Below are 26,628 nucleotides of genomic sequence, written 5' to 3' on the forward strand. Positions count from 1 at the left end.
CTACAGAATACAGGTAACATAAAAAAATTGGCTGCCTGAAGTAAATAAAAAAGACAAATTTCCGATAAAAATCAATAAAAATGTAAAATGATATGAAAAATGTGTAAAAATGCTTAAAAGAATTTGTACAAATGTTTAAAAAATGATAAATAAGGTACTGAACAAATATAAATTTACATGTAAAGTATAAATTAAATAATATAAAGAATATAATTATATATTAAATAATACTAATTAATATATACTAAAAATACATTTTGAAAATGTAACAATCCAACGTACCATGTATAAAAAAGACATGGACAAAAAATAGTTGCTTACCATTTGTGTAGACATTTTTACAAATATACATGGATTGAAACTGTGGTAAAATACAATACATATGATTCAAACATAAAAAGTAAAATGTACAAATATTTACACACACCGTACACAGCTGCAAATCATTTGGTGGAAGGTGTTGGACACAAAAAGTGTATGGTTTTCTGTTCCAAATGAAACCATTTTAGGGAAGATGTTGGGCTCTAAAAGGGTCAAATGTAATATGTTTATTCCAATACATATAATGAAGTCAAAAGGGGGTCAGATTTGGTATTCCCAATTCAATCTAATGTACTTTTGGGAATATGTTTGACACTAAATGGGTCATATTTATAAATCCTACTCCAATCTAATGCATTTTGGGAAAGGTGCTGGGCACTAAAGGAGTAATAATTACTATTCACACTCCAATCTAATGCATTTTGGAGAAGGTGTTAAACACTAAAAGGGATCAGATTCACTAATCACACTCCAATCTAAAACATTTTGGAGAAGGTGTTGGACACTAAAAGGATCAAATGCACTATTCCAACTCCAATATATGGCCTGATTACAAGTTTGGCGGAATTGGTCCTGCCATCATAATCGGGACGGATTTCCCACCCACCTACTAGGCGGTCTGCCCGCCCTATTACAAAGCATGTAGATTTATAGATGTAAAACTGCTCATTCCCTCCGTCACCCCTGGAAATCTCAACCATGTTGACAGCAGGATAGGGTAAAAAAGGCTGTCGAAGGGAACACCGCCTGTTTCCCCACCGGCTCAATCATGAGGTGCCTCCTGCCAAAGTCACTGTAACGGTCAATCTTCCCCACCTGAGTTGGTGGAATGAAAGGGATATAAGCCACGAAATCGCCCTTACTCACCTTCACACTTCCTGTGCCACCATGAAGCCAATTCTACAAGTCCTGCCACTGCTGCTTGATGATATCCAAAGCCAACCCCGTTGTGAATTCAACCGACGGTAAACCCTACACTTACCAGTTTCCATTGATGTGCCAGTTAACTGATGCACAGAACCTGGGACTTTAAAAATATTTTGGAAAACCAATAGCATGGCCAAGTACAGTGCATATGTGGGTAATGTTGAAGTGTGAGATATTAAAATTAACAATCCTGTAACAACACGCTATTCACATGTAGAAAGTTGGTGGAAGCTACCCGAAAAAGGGACACATGCACAAAAGAGTATTGAAAAATGTATGACAAATAATCACCCTTCAGATGTGGATAAACAAATATCTAACTTCCACATATTAAACACACATCATAGGGAGAAGTGCAATAAAACATATTGATGACATTGCTCTAGACAAGCTGAAACTGTTACCATTGGAAATACCACCCAAATCAATGTCAGTCCCAATCTGGGTTAATGCCACAATTTGATTTATGGGACATTTCCCCTTTCCTGTGTAACTCCTGAACTGGATCCAAGGACAATAGATACAAACCTCTTCATATTAATCAGCAATCAAGGTGAAACAAACAAACCTGTAGTCATGCATCCCAATTAATTATCTTGCATCTTGCATCAATTAGGTGGTTCAAGTCGTCTTAACTATAATGAATGTCTGACCATCACATAACATATTAACCTGTGAATGTAGATGACAAACTACACTATAAATGTAAATGTTGTATAACCTGTGGAGTCGTCTCTGACAGCGGAACGAGAGACAGGTCGAGTGGGTTTTCATGCTCCAGGTGACGAGTGACTCACCAATGAGAGTGCGCTGCCAGGACTCGCTCTCCCCCGGTGATGAGCCAGAAAGCCGGCTGACGGGATCCAATTGCAGCTGTTGGTCCGCACCAGACCGCTGATCTCTCAGAGCCCGCTAGACTGGGCTGCCATTGGCTGACAGCATTGGAGAGGTATCGGCAGGTAACGGGAGGCACAGGTAGCCTTCATCCACCGCTTGTGTGGACTCGGCGTCAGGAGATCCCGCCGTTCAGGACGACACAGTGTGATCTTGGACTTCTTGGGTCCCTTAGCTTTCCTGAACGCTTCCTTGCCACCTTGTCCTGCCACTTTCTAACAGTCCCGGAGGACTGCAACGATCACCCGAGTGCCAGGGACTCCAGCTCCGAGAGTCCCCAGCGGCGCCAGCAGCAAGAGTAACCATCTCGCGCTAGGAGGCATTTAAATCATGATCAGCGCGGGTCCCTTAGCTTTCCTGAACGCTTCCTTGTCGCCTTGTCCTGCCACTTTCTAACAGTCCCAGAGAACAGCAACGATCACCCGAGCGCCAGGGACTCTAGCTCCCAGAGACCCCAGCGGCGCCAGCAGCAAGCGTCACCATCTCGAGCCAGGAGGCGCTTAAATCACGATCAGGGCTCCCGCAGCGCGGGCCCCTTAGCTTTCCTGAATGCTTCCTTGCCGCCTTGTCCTGCCACTTTCTAACAGTCCCGGAGGACTGCAACGATCACCCGAGCGCCAGAGACTCCAGCTCCCAGAGTCCCCAGCGGCGCCAGCAACAAGCATCACCATCTCGCACCAGGAGGCGCTTAAATCACGATCAGGGGCCCCGTCCTTGCCCGTCTGTGACCGAATGAGGTCGGGCTGGGTTCATTCTCTTGGTCCCCGTATTTCGAAACCAGCAAGAACTTGCCAGTAAGGACCATTTGCTTGTTTGCTGATTAGTTGTACTATTGGGACATTTACTTCTCATATGAGTTGGCACTAGACCGGACTATAATTATTTGTGAAGTAACTATAAGTGTATATATCAGTTAGAGAGTGTCTGTAGTGCCCTTTGGACACACGGGGCGGGACCTTAACCAAAAACATCTACATTCAACACCTTTTATAAAATTATCGTGGTAACTTTGATACCATGGGTAAAAGGGAAATGTCTAGTCCAAAACCCAGTGTAGGAAAGAAAATACAAACAGAGTCCCAACAAACCCTATTGAGTTACCTCACTGGAGCTATGGGGGCCTTGGACAAACAGGTCAGGTCAATCGTAGAATCTCTCGAAGCGGGTACCTCACGGTCCGATCCTGAATTAGAACCAGAACAACATAAGGTCTTTGATAGCTCAAAACAAAATATAATGATAGAAACTGCCCCAAATGGTCGTATCCAATACATCTCTGACGAGATTGTTTCAAGTGAGTCAGATTCCTCTTTACAACTTCCGCAAAAAGAAACAAAAAAATCCCATGCTTGTGGAGAATACAGCTGCTGATAATATAATCAAGGATGGTAAAAATACTTGCATAGGCACTTTACCCACAAAAGTAAAATATAACTATCAAGGTAGAAAAAAGGCGGGACCTAGTAAAGCTGCTTTAAAGACCAGAGATGAGAATAGTAAAAATCATGATGCATCCAGTAATGATAGAAAAAATCTAGCAACCCTGGTGGAAAGGCTAGGTTTCTATTTGCGAATTAGGCTGGATCAAATGGGAGCCAGACTGACTCTCATAGAAGAACATATATCCAATAAGAATAAGCCTAGCGGAGGTGACCCTAAATCTCTTTCATCCCAGAGAGGAACAGTAATATAGGCACGAATAAGGTTCAGGATAAAAGCCCCTCTCACACTAAGGACAATGAGCCTCTACTAATACCGGCCACTATCTTCAATCATTTCACTAACAATCCAATAAGAGATCGGCCGCGGCAGATTGATAAACACAAACCAACAAGTATAATCTTGAGGGAAGGGTCGGGGGTTTAAAAAGGACCATAGAAACCCTGGGCACAACCACTCTTCCTCATCCCCCAAAGACCCTCCAACACCTAGATTCAAATCCTTCAGGTTCAAACTGGGCCAATATGGGTACTGACCAACAACTTGACTTACCACCTGCTGCCGCCCCATATATAATTGTTCTTGCAAATGTGCCGAAAAGGGGATTGCCAGAAGTAGAAGACTGGGAAACACTTAGAAATAAATCGGTCCATTGGCTGGTTAGAAAAACAGGCCTAACTGAATATCTGTTTACTGAATTTAAGATGGCAAGAAGGGTCCAGCGCGTGGGTGGACGTGAGAAAGTCTTTTCAGGAGATTGTATTGTTCTCACTTTTAGATCCCCCTTGTTGGTAAATAAAATCTTATGGGAGAGTGGTAACTATTCCCTAGAAATGGGTGAGATTAACATACTCCCACTTGGTTTCTTCTATCCACCGCCGATTAGGCCCCAGATGGCATTCAGGATTGGTAATAACGCACTAAGCCAGGATTATTTTTATGATATTCCAACTAGCAACAGATTTAATGGGTTATCGGGATTGGAAGAGACTGATTGACTTGCTAAGACAAACTGTGACCGATTAGGGCAGTATGAACCTTCGACCTCGGTAGGTCACAATCAAATAGTACATTCAATTCTTTTTAACCAATCCCTAAACATGACTTCATCTGCCCTTGAATCGAATCTTTGTATCGAACACCTTCAATATCAACAAAGAAGCTTGGGTTTAGGTGTTAGCACCAAACGAGAAGTATCTGACGTTATAAACCATTCCAACCCACAACCTGGGAATATTATTCAGGGCCCAGTATCTATCAGACCCCAGGATAAGCCATTTTTCAGTATACTTTATTGGAATATTGCAGGTCTGCGCTCGAAAATGACCAATGAAATCTGGCTCAGATTCGCGCAAAGGTTCAATGTCCTTTGTTTCCAAGAAACATGGGCTACATCCGAGATTCATATAGAGGGTTTTAAAACCTATTTTTCACCAGCACTTTCTTCACCCTCTGGGAGAGCTAAAGGAGGAATGTCCATTTTTGTCTCTAACCTCCTGGAAATTAAACAAATCGATCCGTTTAAACTGGAACCTAATTTCCAAATAATAACTATGCACTTGAATAAGGCTGACTCCGTTGTGCTGGTCAATTTTTATAACAATCTCCAAAAGGTCGATTTAATTACAGTAATAAAATAAATTTTTCTCTCCTTGTAGGATTTGAAAAACAAGATAATGAAAGATGTGATTATTGTATGGGGAGGCGATTTCAATCAAACCATATGTAGCCCTAGTAATAATCAAATGTGTGGCCTCTGGGACGAGAACGAAAATTCCATAACTCACTTTCCTCATACAGTAAGTGGGGATTGTCTGAACGAAACCCTTTTTTGTTTGGAAATGGGTCTGGCAAACGAATTGATTAATCTTTCTGTCGCGCTTACTTGTACTTTTAACAGTGGAGGAAAGTAGAGCAGTATAGATTTTATTTTAATTTCTAGTAATGCTGGTCCCCAAATTTCGAACTTTAAAACCCACGATAATGCTACAAGTGATCACCATCCTAATAGTATCACTCTATCACTTACACATAACTCAGAAAGGCGTAACCCTTTGAGAACCCTTGGGCAAAATGCCCTGAGTTTGGATAGGCTCAATAGGTATACGCTTAAGTGGGATAAAGTCGACCCATCGGTGATCACCTCCACTGTTGTCAAAAACTCCTTAACAGCAATTGAAAAGTGCCTTGACACTGCCACCTCTAATGAAGAAATCATGACTAGCTTCGCGACTATAACAAAAATAATAAAAGAGACTCTCTTTATTAGGTTAAATGGTAAAAACCCTAAAATGAACGGATGGTTTAACAATAGATGCACCAAAGCATACTCCAAACTAAAACGTGCCCTTCATAAAACAGTAAGGGACAAACAGGAAATTGTTAATCTCAGAAGGGAGTATAACCAGGCCATAAAATCTAGGAAAATAGAATTGAAACAAGAACTATGGGACTAACTCCACAGAAGCTATATCACAAAGGACAATACTGCTTTCTGGGCAACCATTAAATCCCCATTTCTTTCAGAATTTAGAGACAACCCAAAAATTGAAATAGCGATTGATGAACAAACATTGGTTGAACACTTTGCCCAGATATTTGGCTTGCCCCCTAAGGGACAAGAAGAACATAGCAATATGGAAAGAAAAAACACAGAAATGGATACAATTTCCTGTCCCATAGTTCTAGATATAATGCATAGTGAAGTAGAGTTTGCCCTTTTGGCCAGTAAAAGTGGAAAGGCCCCTGGCCCCGACAGGGTCCCAGTCGATATTTTTGAATACAATATGGAGCTGTGGACCCCAATTCTGACCAGAGTTTTAGCAGCATCCTGTGCTGTAGGGCTGGTAGACTCATAGTCAGAATCTATCCTTGTTCCAATTTTTAAAAAAGGGGATCGCCAATGCGCCTCCTTTTATTGCCCGATTTCTTTGCTGGACTCGCTGGGGAAAGTGGCAGGACGTGTCATTCTTGAGAGACTCCAGCACTGGGTGGACGATAACAAGATTTTATTGGATCTTCAATTCGGCTTTCGAGAAGGACTTGGTACCACAGAGCAAGCCCTTAACTTGACCCTCTTGATGGGTAATTATGTAAATGCTAAGGGCGGGGCTCTGTATATGGTGTATGTTGACTTATCAGCAGCCTTCGACTGCGTAAGTCATTCTAATTTATGGTCCATTTTCTTGGATATGGGGGTAGAGCCAGCTCTGGTAAAATTTTTACATGAACTATATTCTGATGCCACAGCAAGAGTGAGGTATGGTGCCGGGGGGGAATTAATGGCGTCATTCAGGGTAGAGTGAGGGGTTAGGCAGGGTTATGTCCTGGCGCCCTTTCTTTTTACACTCTATACCAATGGATTAGAACAAGATATGGTAAAAGGGTGCCAGAACCTGCCTCTTATCAATAAACGTCCTATACCAGCTTTACTCTATGCTGATGATGCTGTGATTTTAGCTCGTACCCCCTTAGAACTACAACGTGCTCTAGCGAGATATCATACTTTTATGGCCACTTGGACCTGAAAATTAAAATAAAAAAACCTTTGTTATGTCTGCAGGTTCTAGAGTTAAGAAGACAAGGGCTATTTTTATTGATAATATAAAACTTGAGAGCACAAAGACGTATCCGTACCTAGGCATCTTAATAGACAATAAATGTTCCTGGAGGCAGGCAATTGAGACTAGAAAATTGCTCTATTTGAGGGCAACAGTTGTGCTAGTCAATTTTACACGCAGATTAGGAAAAAGGCCCCCCACTGAACTCATGCAGATATATCAGGCAAAATGCATAAGTATCGCGCCCTATGGGGCAGGTGTGTGGGGCTATGGAAAGGTGGATGTCTTGCAAAAGGTTGAAAACAGTTTTTAAGGTTTCTGCTTGTTGTACCTCAGGTTACTTCGACTTATTCGTGCCATATGGAATTGGGGTTGTCATACTTGACGGATATAATTAAAATCAAACCACTCCTGTTATGGCATCGCATTTGGACATCTACCAAAACTGCTTTCTGTCAAGGGCTCATCCAGGACTGTCTTGTTCTTGAAAATGCTCACAAGATTCTGGTGAGTCGCCTACATTAAAAACTTTTTGTATGATCTGGGTATGGCAAAATACTATCACTCACCCATATTAATGTCAGAACTTCCCCAAAAAGTTTTTAAAAAACTATGTCTGACGCATTTAGAACAGCTGCAGCTGACCAATGAGGTCAGCAAAACAACAGTACAGCATATGTTAACCCCTTCGCTGCGGCGGCTATTCCGCCGCAGCGCTAAAGGGGCGGGGCGGCCGCGCGGCGGCCGCATGCTGGTGACGGAGCCGCTTCGTCACCAGCCGCGGTTGAGCTATGCTGGTGACGGAGCGGTTCCGTCATGACCCGCCCCGCTCATTAGAACGCCCGCGCAGGCGCGAAATCAGCGCCGCGCAGGCGCGGCGGCTGGGCCATGACGGAACCGCTCCGTCATCAGCACAGCGCACCCGCAGCTGATGACGGAGCGGTTCCGTCATCAGCATGCAAAGGGTTAACAGTCCAGATGACCCTGACCATAAAACCCTATCTAACTTTCAACCTGAGCAGCTATGAGAGATTTTTATTAACACGGTTCAGGTTGGACATTTTCCACCGCCTAGTTACTTTTCCACAAATAAATGACTGGGCAAAATTGTTATCATCCTGCCTCTGTGATGACGTCTTCCCTCAATCTTCTTTGCACACGGTTTTATTCTATAAGTTTTATAATGAACCAAGAAATCGCTGGCTCATCCCTATCCTAAAAACGATGGGTTTTTAAAGATGTCTTCCTGCATTCCTCTTTTTACAATTTTTGAACGAAGAGTGTATTGCAAAATCCATAGTTACATTTTTATAGTTTTTCGTTAGACATAGGCCGAATTTAGACTAAGCTGTGAAATTTACATTTTATTTAACATTATAGTTATTTTTGATATTGATTATCATGTCTTAGATTATTTTCTAACTGATGGATTGCACTTTTGTATTATATATCTGTTCAACTGTTTTTTTGTATTGAACAGCTTGAAAACAACACCAATATGAAGAGAGAAGCAAAAAAAAAATGAAAGAACAGTGCTAGGTGACAAGGTTAACAAAAATGGGAAAATCACATTTGATTAGAGGCAGATCGAAGAAATAAAAGAAACAGGAGCCAAAAGAAAAGTATATAAATAAATAAACCTGCAATGCAGTTGGGGAAAGGACTCGGTGAGCTAGCCACTGAGCCAGGCCACCACTGGACCCCAGATCCTCTGGCCTAACTCCCGTTAAGTTTGTATCCCGAGAGCTGACCATATTGTTTTGCTAAGTATTCAATTGCTGTAAAAGCAGAGGCCACATTACTAGTCAAAACTAAAATGTCGTCAGCATATGCCAGCAACTTATACTCTATAGTATTGACCCTTATTGGTAGTATATCCCCAGAGCTCCAGATTTTGCTAAGAAAAGGGTCAATATATAAGGCAAACAGGAGGGGCGAGCACGGGCAGCCGTGCCTGGTACCCCTGCCAATTCTAAGTGGTCTAGATGAATTACGTGAGATTGAAATGGTAGCTTCAGGATTGATATACAGTGATTGGATTGCCTGCAAAAACGCGGAGCTGAGCCCCTTCCACTGGAGGACTGCCCAAAGAAACCCCCAGGAGACCCTGTCGAAAGCCTTTCCGGCATCCAACAGGATCACACCGAGGGGAGTGCAATTACCTGACGAATATGGTTGGCCGTGTCGTGCCCTGGAATGAAACCATGTTGTTGTAATGAAACTAGAGGAGAGATTACCTAGGCCAGTCTGGTGGCAAAAATTTTGGAATAAATCTTACTATCTGAATTAATTAGGGAAATCGGGCGGAATGATGAAGGGTCCAACTCCGGTTTCCCTTTTTTTTTTTAGAGGATGATTGTTGTTTGGTGCCAGAAGTTCGGGATGAGACCACGCTGGGCACCGCGTAAAACTTTAAGGAGTTCAGGCCTGAGCACAGTGAGAAAGCAGCCATAAAATTCCAAGGGAATAAGATCTTGGCCAGTCGCTTTACCGTTGGCTAATGAATTAATCGCACCTTTAACCTCTTCCCATTCTATGGGAGCAGAGAGTAGTTCGTTCTGCTGGACAGTGACCTTATCGGTACTGAGACCTTGAAGAAAGGACCCAACATTAGATTCAAAACTTGGGAGCCTCACTTCCTCAGTATACAGAGAGCTATAGAATTGGTAGAAAACTTCCATGACCCCTTCTCATGTTTCCTGAACAGAGCCATGGGGGTCTTTGATCTTAGTAATACCATTAGCTACCCCACGCTGTTGGAGTCGTTTGGCCAGCACCCTACCTGATTTTTCCCCGTACTCAAACATCATAGAGCGAAACTGCAGATATTTGGCGGCTAGGTCCTGACCGAAGAACTCCAACAAGGAGGCCTTGACTTTAGCCACCTGTTGCTGGGTTTGAGAGATATTACGGCCCTTCTTAATTGCGGTTACTAACTGGACCTCTACAGCCCCCAGTTCCTCAATCCGCTTATTGATTTGAGCTCGAATAGATCGCTGCCGAAAGGATGAAAAGCTCTTTGTCTCCCCCCAAATCGCCGCTTTTAATGTGTCCCATACCATAGGACATGATGCAGGATCCCTGTTAAAATCTAAAAATTCTAACATCCAGTTATTCATATGATCAATATATTTTTCCTCCAATAATAACTTTCTCTCAAATGTCCAAACCCTGGGGAGTTTCGTAAGACAAGGCAAGGGCCAATCTATAATCAGCGGATTATGATCCATTAAGATCCTGAGGGGGACTGAGATGATAGTATCGGCTATCAATTGATCGGACATAAAACAATAGTCAAGGCGGACCATTTTATTGTGGGGGGCAGAAAAATAAGTATATCCATCCAAATGCTTATTATTATGAAACCAAGCGTCTATGAGGCCATGCTCTTGAACCAGTGCTCGCTGTGCCCTAAAAACTCTAGGTTTCCTACCATCATAGTTCTGGCCCCCAGCTAAGTCAAAATTTGCAGGAAAGTTAATGTTAAAGTCCCCGCAAAAACAAATTGGACGGGCCAGAGGGCCAGCTCTACATTTAGATGATGTAAGACTGCTGGGTCATCCAAATTGGAGGCGTATACGGTACATATCGTTATGGTTATACCATTAATTGACAACTCAGAGATCGCCCATCTCCCACCATTATCTTGACTAGTTTTCCTACAGGAGCCCAGACTACGTCTAACTAAAATATCAACCCCTCTGATCATAGTGGTCTGGGACGAGCATCCAACAAGATCAAACCCAGGAATTTTCAGAGAGCTATGGTTGGCCCATGGAATGTGGGTTTCCTGAAGGCATAATACCTCCAAATGTGGAGCTTGAACAACCCTATAAAACAGTGCTCTTTTCTTGCCGTCATTCAGTCCACAAATATTCCAGGAGCCTATATGTATCTTACTCTGGGTCATTCGTGTAAAAAAAAAAGGAAGATCCAAACCCACAGAAATCTGATCTTCGTAGAATGCAATAGATAGCCCAAACTGAGCAATTAAGCACAATGAAAAGAATTTCATGTTCATGTCAACATTCACCAATAAAACATAATTAAAGTGTGCATTCAAGCTTTTTTTAATTTTTTACCCCCCAACCCTCAAACCCCCCACCCGACCCAGACCAGCCTCCAAGGCTGAACCTACCCTGAACCCACCCCCTGAAAACCTTCCACCCCACCACCCCCTACATAGGACACCAGGACGGAGGTCCTTGTGATGGAAAGCTGTCCTAAAGCGCAGTTCCCCCGATGAACTCACCACCAAGAAATTGATATGGAGGGAGCAAGCCTAAGAGAGTGGAAGGGAGAAAAGGAGAGAAACAAACAAGTAGTAAACATAATTCACAATTCTCTAAACTCCAGAGAACGCACCCCCCATCCACATAAGAGGACTTATCCCCACAGCAAAAAATCCCTTGAGAAAAAAAAAAGAGAAAAAAAAAACATGCATAACAGCCATAAAGGTGACTACAATGATTTTAGAGAATTCAAAAATTCCTTGGCCTGAATTTCAGAGGAAAAAAATCTGGTCTGGCCCTGTACTTTAATTTTTAGATTGGATGGAAACAGTAGAAATACTTGGGCCCCTGTTGCCTGAAAAGGTGCTATTAGCTGACGGAGCTGCCACCTCCGCTCCACAGTAGCCGGACACAGATCAGGCCTAACAAAAAACTGACAGTCCTTGCCTGACCACTTCCTATCTGGATGTGCCAAGTCATATATCTTTTCCCTGGCCAGAAAGTTATTTAGGTAAATTAGGATAGCACGAGGCTTGCCATCGGACTGGCCTGTGCGTTTCACTGGTTTGAATGGGAAACGGTGAGCTCGCTGGATCTCAAGCTGCCAGTCCCATTGTTTGATGTCCGGGACGCTTCCGTGAATAGTTAAACTATAAACTGTCGGACATCTGAACCCTCAATCTCCTCTGGAACTCCTAGGACTCTTAAGTTATTGTGGCGGAACCTGTTTTCAAGGTCGGTGAACTTCCATGTAATATCTTCCCTTTGAGCTTTAATTGCATCAGTAACAGCCTTTTGAGTAACCATGTCATCCTAGAGAGTGGATATCCTCTCCTCAGCCACCCCAATTCTTGATGCGATGTCTGAGCAGTTCTTGGCAATTCTGCGGATGGAATTCTGTACCCTGCGGCATGCTCCTTGGGTGCGAGAGCTCTCTTGACGAGTTTCCTCGCGGTGAGCCATTATAGTTTGATAGATCACTGCAAGTGTCATTTCACCAGATGGAAGATTAGTCCCATGTTCATTCCCCACATTGGTAGGAGTAGCGTTATTCCTCTCCAACCCAGATTGGAGAGAAAATGAATAGTCCCAGGTCAATGACCCTGCGTCTTGGCCAGGAGCTGAGTCCCCATGATCTTTACCTAGTTTTCGAACTGTGCGAGGGACAGAATATGACATTAGTGTATCGCTTGTACGCCGGTCCCCTGCTTCACTGTCGTCGGTCCAGTCCTTTTCTTCACCAAAATCTTCCTCGGAGGAACCTGTGTGATCTGACAGAGAGTAGTATCTATCACCCCCTGCAACATCCTCATTAGAGTTTGATACTATATTTTGTCGAGTTGTGAGTTCAGTTACGTCACAAATTGAGCCCAGGTTTGTCTCATCTGGGAGTAATATAGGGCCTGGATCAATGGATGGTGTTGAAATTGCTGTAGTATTCCCTGTAATCTGGGATAGGACTACATGTCCCAGAGTTCCATTGGGCAATGCAGAGGTAGCCGCTTTGCCATTAGCGAGTGATAATGCTGGAGAAGAGACTGGCCCTACTAAATGTGGCGCTGTAGTGCAATCCGTAGTATCTGACCCCACTGCTGTATTGATTGCGGAAAGAGAAACAGGGAATCTAGCAAGCGGCAAAACGCCTGAATCCAGTGCTTCACCAGCTGAAGTACTTATGGCTTTAACAATTGCCTTTACTTGAACTGGTTGGTTCTTTTTATTCTTACAGGTCTGCTTGGTCGCATCTGATGATTTGTGGAACATACTGGGTACGGTCTTTCTCGAGCGCACCATAGCCGCTACCATAGCAGGAGACCGCTGCTTCTTCGCGCTCTCCTTCGTGTTCTCTGTTGATCGCTGACCCCCTGCCAAGGGGGTCAGCATTGATGTTGCCACAGCCGCTGCAGACGCTGTTCGATCGCTTTTGGGGGCTGGTTTCAGAGGGCCCCCCCCTCACACAAGTGGAACACGACCCTGCAGCGCTGGGACGGCAGCAGCTGTGCCCTTCGGCGGCATTATTGTCGGCGGGGAAACAAACCGATGAAGAGGGAGTGCGCCACTGCTTGTGCCGCTGCTTGTACCAAGTGTGGAAAGATGAAGCCGCCACAGGAGGATCCGACACGTTAGAAGCTGGGCTTGAACTGCAATGGAACACCAGAACATGACGTTCAGAGGCCAATAGGAAGGTTTATGGCACAATATTCACGGGTTTTCACTCAGGAGTACTCAGGGAGTCAGTACCATTAGTTCAAGGCATGGTGGTGGGTCAGTCGGGAGATAAAGCCCTAAGCAGCTTGTCCGGCCGAGAGTCCGGCCGCCATCTTGCCCCTGATCAGCTCCTTTATCTGTTCAATTGTTAATGAACTTTTATCCTAATTGTTATTAGATTAATGAATTTTAAATCATCCTTTTTGTGCACATTTTTCAAATGTACTTTTATGGTTTTTCTAATCCATGAAAACCGAATAAAGGATTATTTTATTTGATTGATTTGATGTTGTATAACCTGCCATAATGTGCAAACAAAAAAACATATTTTACACATTCTAAGCTCTGCAACATTGCTAGATTCCCTCTAATAGCTATGGAAAAGTAATGCCAGGACTAATGTGGTCAAATATTAAACAACTATTTATTTTAAAAACAAGAGAATAACTCAGTGCATAACTCAAGGACAATAGGTGGTCCAGAACTCAACCATGCCGCTGAGCAAAGTGCAATGTCACCAATCTTTCCTCAAAAGACACTGCCAGGAGAACCTCCTCAGGAAGGGACATCCATTAGGCAGGGCAAGCTCCTCATAGATCTTACGTGGGAGAGAGATGTTTGGGTTTGGGAGGGGTGTCCTTCTGTTGGGAAGGGGTGGTTTGTAAAGAGGAAGAGGTGGATTATTGTTTAGGAGGGCTGTGTTGGGAAGAGCGAGAGGGAACTTTTGTTCAGGTGAGAAGCCTTGGAAAGATGAAAAGGTGGCTTTTTGTTGAGGAGGGGGGCTTGGGTGAGGAAGAGGTGGACTTCTGTTTAGGAAGGGGCTTGGGAAGAGGATGAAGTGGACTTTTGCTTACGAGGAGGGTTGGGAAGAGGAAGAGGAGAACTTGTGTTTAGGAGTTGTGGGTTTGAAAGTGGAAAGGGATGAATTGACAAGTGGAAGGAGTGCTTCTGGAATTCAAAGGGGTGGATGGGTCTGCAATAGTGGTGGATTTGGATGTGGATGGGGTGGTCTTAATTGTGGGAGGGGTAGGATCATGTTTGGAAGGGGTGGTTGTAGATTTTTGAGGGGTGAGAACAGGGTAAAAGGTAGAGTCTTCAGTGGAAAACTTGGTCGCTGTTTTTTAAGGAGTGAGGTCTTAGAGGTAGAGGTAGTGACAGTGTGTGATGTGCCTGTGTCTGTTGAGGTTGCAGTTGCTTGTGTGTCTGGTGTGTGTTCTGAAAGTATAAGTGCGTCTTGTCTCTCATGTGTCTACTGAGTGCATGATTGTGAACATCGCAATTTCTTGGGTGTATATTGGGGGATTAGTGTGCCTGTGGAGGGTGTTGCTGCGGATGTGCTGGGTGTTTTGTACATACTGATGTGTTGGGGATTGTGGGTGTGGTGGTTTGTGTGCTAGGTTTGGATGTCAAGGTGTGGGTGTGGTGTGTGCATGATTGTATGGATTTTCCATGCAGTGTGTGGATGTGATGGGGTGGGGTGTGTGCATGAGTATGTGGTGTTGTCTTTGCTGTGTATGGATGTGATGGTGTGGGGTGTGTTTATTTGGGTGTGGTGTCATCTGTGCTGTGTGTAGATTTGATGGGGTTGAGTGTTTTATGTGGGTGTGGTGTCATCTGTGCTGGGTGTGAATGTGATGGGGTGGGGCTGTGGGTGTGGTGGTGTGTGTGGTGTCTGCCTGTTTGGATAAGTATTTCTTGTGTGGTTTATGTTTATGTGTAGATGTGCTGCTTGGGTCTGTATGAGTGGGTGCATGCAAATGTGTGCATGTTGCTCGGACATGTTTGTGAATAGGGTTTTGGGATAGAAAGACACGGGGAGGGTCACAAGGTTGGGAGTGATGGGAGGCTGTGGTGAGGGAGGAGGCCAGAGCCTGAAAACATCTCTGTAGGACAAACATTGCACTGTGAATGCCTTCCAGGTAGGCCACCATTTGTTCCAGTTGTCTGCCTTGCCCCTGGATGGCATTCAGTAGTGCAGTCTGACCTACAGAAATGTTATTCAGGAAGTCAATAGCCTCCTCACAGTGCAGTGGGGTAACAGGGGCAGGGGGAGAAGGTGTCTGGAGCGAAGGAGATGGAACCTCTCTTAGGGGTTGCGGCCCGACCAACTGTGTGGGGAGCAACAGGGAGGGTGGAGATGGTATAGGGGTGGCAGACAAGGATGATATTCTCACAGTTCCTGTTGGATCTGCCACCACTAGGGAGTGCCCACTAGAGGATGACTCAAATTATGAAGATGTTCAGCTTCGTTCCTTTATAGAAGTCCCCCTCACCCTTTGGACCACTGTGTCCCTTGGTCACCATTGTCTCAGGACCCGAACCACTCTGGACGGCTGCTTCTCCAACGATTTTGGCCCTTTCTCCTTAACTTGCCCATGATGGTGCTGAAATACCATATACAATAGGATAGGTTTATTGAATCTGCAGAAACACAACTGATCATGACCTTTAAACGTAAACATTTGCAAAATGTACAGATGACACCTGCTTCAAGCCTATTGAATTGGCCTCACCGTTAGCATGAGCACATGCATGTATCTTACATTATCTGAAAACATTTGCTCATATCATAACCCCAGATAGTTCCAATACCAGGAATTAGCTTGTCTATACTCCATCCTCACGTATCTATTAGGACAGTTTAACACCTTGCATACTCAGCAATGTCTCATTTCTCTTAAACTACATCATTATGAGATGAGAGTCAAGCAATACTGCTAAGTTGCTCCAACATGTCCAGAAACTGAAATCAGGTCACCTGCAAGTGGCCATTGCACAATTATGTCATTTTGTTAGTAAACACCTCCTCATAAATCCACTCTCAAAATAGTCCAATAAAGCTGTACTGAAGTTGCTTTGGTATGTATCATATTTAGCATAAATATCTGGCCTGGAAACATTCAGGGACAAAGTTCTGGGAGATTTTTTAAAAGATTCCTACAACATATGTGAAAACATAGCCCTAGAAACCTTCCCAAATTACCTCAGTGCTGTTCAAAACACCATTCTTGCATAGCATTCCTAAAAGCCAATAGGCCATTGAAGGTTGTTGTAACTAAGGGAATATCTATGACAAAAAGAGGGGGATTCACTGTTGTCCCAATGGAATGGCACACCACAGTGTCATTTTCCTCTAACACCAAATGCCATTTAATACTGAATTGAAACACTCACATATTATTCCAAACTGTATACTTCACTCCTTGATGCATGTCAAAAGTCAGGTAATGGTTCTGAAAATTTCAAGATGACAAGTTTACATTAAATAAGATTGAACTTTCAATGTTAACAAATCACTGTAAGTCTACCAGTCATGTCCATCATTGCTTCATCATTTGGACTTGACTAATGACATTGAGTAATGCCTTGGGGTATGTGTCACACACTCACCAATGTCCTGTATTCATTTTCATATAAATCAAAAAAAGCAATGTTCTCTTGAGAACAGATTCAACACACCAGGATTAATTCCTGATCAATTCACTTGTGTCTATCATTCAGCCCAAGCATACCTTACTCACTGCTACAGTCACCCAAATCATCGCCCAACTAATCACCAGTCACCCAATCACTCAGATTTATAAGGACCCTACTAGTCAATTGTGACGTACAATAATCCTAAACAATTTGTGTAAAAAGAGAACAATTTATTAGAAAGATTTATATCTTCCAAAGAACAGTTAAAACATATGTCGTGAACAATTCCACAGTGCACACAGTTAAAAAAAACACAATCTTATAAACAACACATACATAAATAGATAGAAAGGAGAGACATCAAAATATAGTGTATGCTAATAGTAACATCCTAGATCAGTTGCTCCGTATAGAATTCATTATGTTTTGTCACAATTGTCCATAGACCATATCCTCTATTGGACACAAGTGGGATCCTTGGATGCAACTCTAAATAAGGTACCAAGCGTCAACGCGTTTCGGTGGTCAATTTTATTATAATTTCGGGCCACCTTCTTCAGGACAAAAACCTATACCTGTCTCTCACGTTAAAAACCACAGGAAAACCTATTGAGAGATACAAACATAACATTTTATCACTGTTATCAAGAAGAATCTATCAAAACAGCAATTGTTCACATTTCATGGATACCCCTCCCTCAACATAATCTCCACCCCTTACATCTGAAAAAGGGATTACACACTGGTTTCATATATCCAACAAAACCCAACCTCAAAACAATATATATAAATAACATGGTAACTCAGGCCAGGACTTACCCCCTTGTTTCTGAAGTTCGACACTCAACTGCCCATCAAGCTCAGGCAAGGTCACCACAAGTATGTGGGCCATTAGGGGGGGTTAGGTTGTGGCATGCCAGGCACATGTATGAAAGACTTTCCCAGTTGAACCTTTGTGATCTTCTGTGTCCAGCGCCTGAGATCCTCTCACCTTTTCCGGCAATGTATGCTGCAACCCCTGAAGACCCCAGGGTCTGCACCTTCCTGGTGATGGCCTTCCTTATATGATGGGCGTTGACCTGTATGAATATAAGAGAGGGAAAAAACTGATTCATACTGTCACTTTTTGCATATCGGTATTGATGTGACACAATTTAACTACATCTAGCACAAGCATAGCTCAAGTTAGGATACAACATGGGTAGTATTCACTTATTGAGCACTACAAATACATTATTGCAAACTTTTGTTGTAAGCTGCTAACTATCCTCATCCCTTGTCAGTTCCTAAACTCAGTATGCCAACCCAGTAACATAATCTAGCCCAGGATCCTCCTACATTTTCTGTGATATGAGCTGCAATGAAACAGAACAAAACATTGTGATCTACTGACGCCTAAACAACTTGTGCATTTTTACCAGACACCTTCACGGCCGGCATCATTGACTTGATGCCTACCAGCCATAGATTCAGGCATTATGGTAAAGACTTCATCCTATGACTAAGGGCACTATAAAAGGTCTGCAATGTGTGTCAGTGAGAGCTTGCTCTCTAGAGATGTGAGAGTGTGTGCATGTATCAATGGGATATCATGCTATGGCTGACTGAGTCTGCATGGTATATACTAGCAGTAAAGGACACACCTTTCGCCATATGTGGCACTGTTACATTGATGACATTAACATACCCTTGTATGTTCTTTTGGATTGGGGGACTATTTTTTTTTTTCAGAAAAAATAATCTTTTATTAAAAGATTAAATTATGCATCAGCAATGGTAACTTCCACCTCTACCCCAGGCTCTATACTGATAGATGTAATTTGCTTCACAATTTCAGAAGAGCTGTGGAAGTCAATCAAGCGCTTGTGAAGACGCATCTGGAAACGATCCCAAGTCTTTAAACCTTCACCACAAGGTGTTTTTCGAGTAGTAATTCGCAGAGACTTGGTAGGCATGCGAACTGGCCCCTTCACCTTCAGGTTTTTCTCCTTCGCACCTCTGAGATCTGCACACACTTTTTCAAGTGACTTCACATTGCGACTAGCCAGGGTGATTCGAATACGGTGGATAGCTACTTCCTGTTCCACAGGTGCTTTGCCAGCGTCTTTAAATGCCATAGCTAATGTGCTTCCTGGCCAACTTATTCGTCCTCAAATTAAGAAATGAACGAACAGCGGTTAGCCAGGAAAAAAGATCAGCAGACCTCGCTGTCTGAATTCGAAAGGTTTGGGGGACTATAAAACTGCAGTGGAATCTTCCATTCAACGCCTCATACAGTGCAAGCATCACTTATGAAACAGTGAAAACTGACCAGTGGAAGTAAGGGGCCTATTTTTCGGAAAGCACACACTTTGAAAATGTAAGTAAATGAAATGAAGTGTTAAGTCAACAGTTTACCGCACTCACTATTCCAAATGTAGTCCATGTGAGAGCAATTACGGGTGGTATTATTGATCACAACTCAATTTGTGATCATCCACGGATTTACAGTTCAATGGGAATGTAACTCAGTGCATCAACTGTATTGCCACAGAGACTCAGTCCCAGTTCTGCCCATGGCTCTGACTTGGCACACCTCATTATGAGGTCAAGCTATCTGCAGGCTGAGTATTATGATGTCACATGAGCAGAACCTTTCCACCCATTAAAATTTGGAATGTAAAGCTTGTGCCCCTCAAATATGTTACCTCAAGTCTGTGTGCCACTCTAAAGGGTTCTGTGAGCTACTGATAGCTCCCAGACAACTATTTGGAGAGCGTTGATCTAGGCCGAGTGAAAAGTGGGACTATACAGATAGCTAACATCATCCTCATTAGCATTTGTCAGAACACATTCATAGTTCATGCTGTATAGGGTATAGATCGGTACTCAACTTTAGCATTATATTAGTTGTATAAATATCACAGGTACCATCAAATGTATACATGTATCGATGTCTACATACACACAAAGTACAAGCTAGGGCTTTACAAACATTACACTTCCCAATGGAGATGTTCATTAGACAATGTATAGTGTTCAATAATCCCTAACATGAGTGTCCTATGTAAGGACCACATAATGTGAAATTAATTAGTACACTTCACTCTGGAACTCAGAGGCACATTGTAGCCTGTGGAAATGGACATGAGGCAATTAGACAGATGATCATATATATGCAATAAATGTACCTGTTCCTCTGGTGAGCCATAGAGCTGCCCATACAGGGAAAGGTCCTCAGTAGCCAGCAGCTCCAATGCCGAGAAGGCAATGGCCCTCTCTCTTGCTTGGTCTGGCATAATTGCTCCCAAACAGCAAACAGCAGCAAGTGGAAGAAGTCTTGATGGCAGTAGTGTCCGGAGGCAAGTGAGCTTTTTTTGAAACCAGCTCGTACATGTACGTGACATATGCGATCATAAGTGGAAATGGGCAGAGCCATTGGCCTTCAACCATTACCATCACCAACTTTAGCCTATGGTCTGTGTCTGTAGTGGAGTTTTATCACCTCTTGGCTAGTCAACTTCTGCATCCGCCGTCTGAGTCAAAATGACCCTATGGCGATGTCAGGCACCCGCCATTTTAGAGGTCCAAAATACGTGTCAGTGACTGGTAAGTGCGTCACCACCACTTCCAATAGGGGCTAGTTTGTTAATGTATTCAACCATCGATGGATTGTTGATATTTTAAACTAAACATTTATGTGTATAGCGTTACTGTGCTGAAATGCACAATTTGCGTATTGTTGTGTACACCTCTATAGATGGAATATTGTGTGATAAAAGATTTGGAAACAAAAAAGAATGTGTACATTACACATTTGTAACTTTTTATTTACACATTTGTATTAATACAAATATCAAGCCCACAATTGTCTTTAGTTATGGATTAAGTACATAAGGCTATTTCTCTGTTGAAAATATGTATTAAAGCATATGCACTTACGTGGAAGTACCTGACTTTTTGTGTTCCTCTTCACAAATGTTGCTGTGGACAATGTCATTAATGGTTACATTTTTTATCACTGCAGACATAGGAACCCTGGGACAGTTGGAAGAGAACAGACTCCATTTAGCCAGTCATTTCCAGACCTTGCCATCATGGAAGAATGGGGTGTAATTAAGAAGTTCAGGTTGAATAGACAAACAATACTGGATTTATGTTATCAGCTGGAGCCATATCTCCTGCCTCACAACACTAATCCCACATGTATACCACCAATTGTTAAACTACTGGCAGTACTTCATTTTAAAGCCATGGCTTCCTTCCAATACACTGTGGCAATTTCTGTTGGTATGTCCCAACCAAGTGTAACTGGTGAGCTTGTTGGTATGTATGATCTGTCCTACGATTGTCTGTGTAATGTCAAGTCGCATGATGCAAATAAAAGTTTAACATCTTGTGGCACTTATGTTTGTCTTCCCTCTAGGAGACTCAGCTTATCCCAACCAACCATGGTTGTTGACACCGCTGAGGAATCCAACAATCCCAGGGGAAGTCTCCTTCAATGAGGCCGTTGGAAGAACATGGCAGCAGGTAGAGCAGGCTTTCAAGTTCCTGAAGGTCTGATTTAGATGCCTGGACAAAACTGGTGGAGCCCTCCTCTCTGTGGCCTGCTGCATGCTCAACATTGCACTGCGATGGACTATCCCCAACATCGCAGAGGAAGCAGAGCAAGAAGAGTCATCGGGTGAGGATCCTTAACTACCAAATGAAGATGATAGTGATGAAGAAGGAGATGACTCATAAGTATCTAATAAACAATTTCTTCTCATGAGTGACAGCATTATTTTACATTTTAAAGCAAATCTTGATGTCATAATGAGAGGAGTATGTTGTGGTAATTAGTTAGGAAGAGCAAGCCCTGGGAAACCCAGGCCAAAGGTGTTTGTTGAGCATAGTTTTGCAACATTGCCAACTTTGTTCAGTTATAATTTTTCACTCTGATTGATTTGTGAAAGTGTGTCCGCCAAAATTTGACTTTGCAATGTGTCCATTATGTTATGTTTGATTGGTAATCTTCTTGTTCTGATCCATTTTAGGTTCCTTCACCATGTCCTCTTCATTTAGTCTCCTCAGAGTTGTGAAATTTGCAGGTTTTTGGTACTGTTTCGAAGTACAAAGGAAATATGGGTTGATCCTGGGAAGTGCAGACATTGGGTATACAACTCTTGTACCAAGGCAACTTGCACTGTGATCGAATGAAAGATTGAAGAGTATATTGGACTTATTCTGCAATATGGCAAGGAAGTGCATATTTACAAGCACTTACTACCACCACAACATCACTTTCAGTGACGTTATAATAACAATATGGACCTTGCCTTATTTACAAGGCAGCGTTAAACCACTTAACATGGCTTAACGCTGCCTTGTTAAATAAGGCCCCTTTCACACTGTATTTAGAGTTACCGAGGAGGGCAATGGGTGTTGCTGTGGGAGTCCACCACAACACCCATTGATTTTGCTGCTGCCCCCTACTTACAATGGCAGCATAAATAGGTGGCAGCGCCAAAATTAAGAACAGGGAAAACCTAGTCTTAAACAAAGGGAAATGAGGAGAAATGCTTTATTTCTCCTTGTTTTTGAAGTTTACATGTGTGCTGCCTAGTGCAGCACACAGAGAGGCAGAAAATTGCCTATGATTGCTTATGTGCAGGAAGGTACCCCCTCACTGCAGACCAAATGGACCAGCACTGTAATCCTCATCCAGATCACCAGGAGCGTTGTCTTAACTGAAGGCTTGCTCCTGGAGTGGAGTGGTGATCTATTCAGAGGCAGAGCTCTGGCCATGTGCTTTTGCAGATAGACCTGTTGAAAAACGGAGCACATTGTTATTAGGGTAAGTGTTGAATATACATCCTAATCTTTAGGAACAAAGAATGTAGTAACCTAGAAGAAACAAAAAGGTAGAGATTAATATGGTGATAGGTTTCAGTGGTATTTAACATATTAACCAGACATTCTGAAATTTCAAAAAGATATACTTCTCATGAGCAGGTCATAAGATATCTGAGATGTAAAATGTTTGATTATGAAGTATACCTGACGTCTCCAACCATTCAACCCGACACAGTGGAGAGGTGACATGTGTATTTGACAATTACAAGGCCTAGCTGAGTACAAACTGGACGATTACACAGCTTGTTTGGATGTTTACTATTAGTCATCATGTGAGCAGTGCAGAGTCAGTATTTCAGCTGCCACTTCTAAACAACAGAGTAAAATGAATGCCTTACAATATTTGGTTCAACACCCTTGGTATAGTGCCACTCTCACCTTGATTTTAATCAGTTGAGGAAAACAGGACAACATGCAGGAAACAAGTCAGATATTTCTATTGGATAGATTGCTCAGTATATGAACACTGACATTCAGTTGAATACGTCAGACAAGAGACCTTGAGCAAAACCACATGACAAATTTGTTTTGAACAGAACAGGACATCATGGTGGTTGTAGTCATTGTCAACACTAGCAAAATGGTTAGTGGAAGATACCTGTTGACAATAGGCCTGGGCAGAGCTCACGGAGTCTAACTCTGCGGAATTCTGTGAAGTTCCCAAAAAACTCTGCAAGATTCCACGGAGTGAAGTAAGGGACTCCAACTTGGCATGGAGCTGCGACAGTGCAAGTGACGTCTAACAATTGCTTACATCGTCGAGCACCTGTATCCCACTTCACTTCCTCACTCAGCTTGCATTCTCCATCAGCACTTTATGAATCCTATCGCGGCCGGAGTGCATCCAGCTGATGCAGATGCCGATGTAGTGATTAGACGCTCTGGTGGGACATCTCATTGGATCTACACACAGCACCATCCTCTTCGCACACCCAGAGCCCCAAGCCCTTGGTCCCACTTGTTCTGGACCGGCACATGCACACCATCCCTGGGCCACAGTGTGCCTTGCGCTCACCCTGACCCCCGCACTCTTTTCCCTCCACTCCATGCAATGCTGGCTGCACCCACAGTCATCCTTAACCACGAGTTGAGGCACTTGGCAGGCAACTGAGGACAGCTGTCAGGAGAGCAGGGGCCACAGTCACCGCTGACTCTGGAGCAAAGCCACAAAGATACACATAGGACAACAAAAAATACCAAAGAGTTCATTGTGGGTGCTGCACGCCTCCTGAAGCTGGAGCGTGAACCCTTCCACTTCAAATTCTTGCAGCCGGATTGCTCGAGCCAGTGCTGTGGGTATTTAAAGGGCTCTGACAACAGGGAGAGCAGATTTACAAAAGGGGTGGTGATGAACAGAGTGTCTGAGTTAAACAGACCACTCTTACCCAGTCCAAAGATCAGGGCTTGATCCATCACCGTTATTTATCTCACTGCCCCATCCCAGCTCAGAACCTGGCTATATGCAAATCAGTCTGTCCCTGGCCCAGTGCATCATGGGAACAGGGCAGACTAAACTACCAAGCCAATTCTTCACCAGAAAGGAGACAAGCTACCGGGGACCGGTTTCTGGCATTTCAGCCTTCTTCGGCCCGGCTTGCTTGAATCCTGATGGAGCAGTGAGAAAGGGACTCATGTCTGAGTATACCCTGCCACACCTATAGTGGCCAAAAACGATTTACAAAAGGGGGTGGTGATGAACATAGTGTCTGAGTTAAACAGACCACTCTTACCCAGTCCAAAGATCAGGGCTTGATCCATCACCGTTATTTATCTCACTGCCCCATCCCAGCTCAGAACCTGGCTATATGCAAATCAGTCTGTCCCTGGCCCAGTGCATCATGGGAACAGGGCAGACTAAACTACCAAGCCAATTCTTCACCAGAAAGGAGACAAGCTACCGGGGACCGGTTTCTGGCATTTCAGCCTTCTTCGGCCCGGCTTGCTTGAATCCTGATGGAGCAGTGAGAAAGGGACTCATGTCTGAGTATACCCTGCCACACCTATAGTGGCCAAAAACGATTTACAAAAGGGGGTGGTGATGAACAGAGTGTCTGAGTTAAACAGACCACTCTTACCCAGTCCAAAGATCAGGGCTTGATCCATCACCGTTATTTATCTCACTGCCCCATCCCAGCTCAGAACCTGGCTATATGCAAATCAGTCTGTCCCTGGCCCAGTGCATCATGGGAACAGGGCAGACTAAACTACCAAGCCAATTCTTCACCAGAAAGGAGACAAGCTACCGGGGACCGGTTTCTGGCATTTCAGCCTTCTTCGGCCCGGCTTGCTTGAATCCTGATGGAGCAGTGAGAAAGGGACTCGTGTCTGAGTATACCCTGCCACACCTATAGTGGCCAAAAACGATTTACAAAAGGGGGTGGTGATGAACAGAGTGTCTGAGTTAAACAGACCACTCTTACCCAGTCCAAAGATCAGGGCTTGATCCATCACCGTTATTTATCTCACTGCCCCATCCCAGCTCAGAACCTGGCTATATGCAAATCAGTCTGTCCCTGGCCCAGTGCATCATGGGAACAGGGCAGACTAAACTACCAAGCCAATTCTTCACCAGAAAGGAGACAAGCTACCGGGGACCGGTTTCTGGCATTTCAGCCTTCTTCGGCCCGGCTTGCTTGAATCCTGATGGAGCAGTGAGAAAGGGACTCATGTCTGAGTATACCCTGCCACACCTATAGTGACCAAAAACGATTTACAAAAGGGGGTGGTGATGAACAGAGTGTCTGAGTTAAACAGACCACTCTTACCCAGTCCAAAGATCAGGGCTTGATCCATCACCGTTATTTATCTCACTGCCCCATCCCAGCTCAGAACCTGGCTATATGCAAATCAGTCTGTCCCTGGCCCAGTGCATCATGGGAACAGGGCAGACTAAACTACCAAGCCAATTCTTCACCAGAAAGGAGACAAGCTACCGGGGACCGGTTTCTGGCATTTCAGCCTTCTTCGGCCCGGCTTGCTTGAATCCTGATGGAGCAGTGAGAAAGGGACTCATGTCTGAGTATACCCTGCCACACCTATAGTGGCCAAAAACGATTTACAAAAGGAGAGAGCAGGGAGAGCAGAGCAGACAGTCACAGCCTCCCCTGCCATGACCACACCCTCCCTTCCCACACACAGTCTCTCTCAGACTAGGAGAGGTGAAAGGGCATTCGCCAACTTGGCCTGTTGAAGGTCAACTAACCCCTCATATAATAGGCACATCCGAAATGGGATCGATATTATTTATGAACAAAAAGTTAATTCAGGCACATTTTCTACAGTTTATGGAAAATGTGACTGCATTTATAAAGCAATTGCTACCCCTTAAGTGCTAGCATGCTACAACGGAAACGATGGTTGGTGGTTAATTTATTGGTTATTAGGTTTAGTCTTTCTTTTGGGGAGAAATCACAAGATGCTGTCCCTTAGTAAGTTACCCGTTGCTCTGTAGCTCTTTCGAAATATTGTGCCAATGAGCTTTTATTTACAGTTAAAAAACATCAATACATCTGTAAGCACACTGAACGCTGACTGTTTTCCTCTTGTTTGCAGTAGCATAATTACATATGGGTAATTTCAGTGTTAATGTTATATTAAAACGATTTGTTTTTCAACAGGATTTTGCATCTTCAGGTTGGTTGTATTCTGCACACAGGCAAGGACACAGAAAGTAATATTGAGTAACAGTACTTCACTTTTCATTCACTTCCACTCTACTTCTATCTACATCAAAGTGTACTGTTCCTCTTCCT

The 26,628-nt window shown here is 43.5% G+C and overlaps 1 protein-coding gene and 1 pseudogene across 1 annotated transcript in view; both read right to left on the minus strand.

Annotated features, from left to right (window-relative positions):
- LOC147708257 (enoyl-[acyl-carrier-protein] reductase, mitochondrial-like) overlaps positions 1-26,628 on the minus strand; it is a 544,978-nt gene that overhangs the window by 406,744 nt on the left and 111,606 nt on the right. The gene's annotated exons all lie outside the window — the stretch shown is intronic.
- On the minus strand, positions 18,741-19,215 carry LOC147708258 (small ribosomal subunit protein uS10 pseudogene; annotated as a pseudogene).

This window comes from Lissotriton vulgaris, chromosome 6 (assembly GCF_964263255.1).
Source record: "Lissotriton vulgaris chromosome 6, aLisVul1.2, whole genome shotgun sequence".
NCBI lineage: Eukaryota > Metazoa > Chordata > Amphibia > Caudata > Salamandridae > Lissotriton > Lissotriton vulgaris.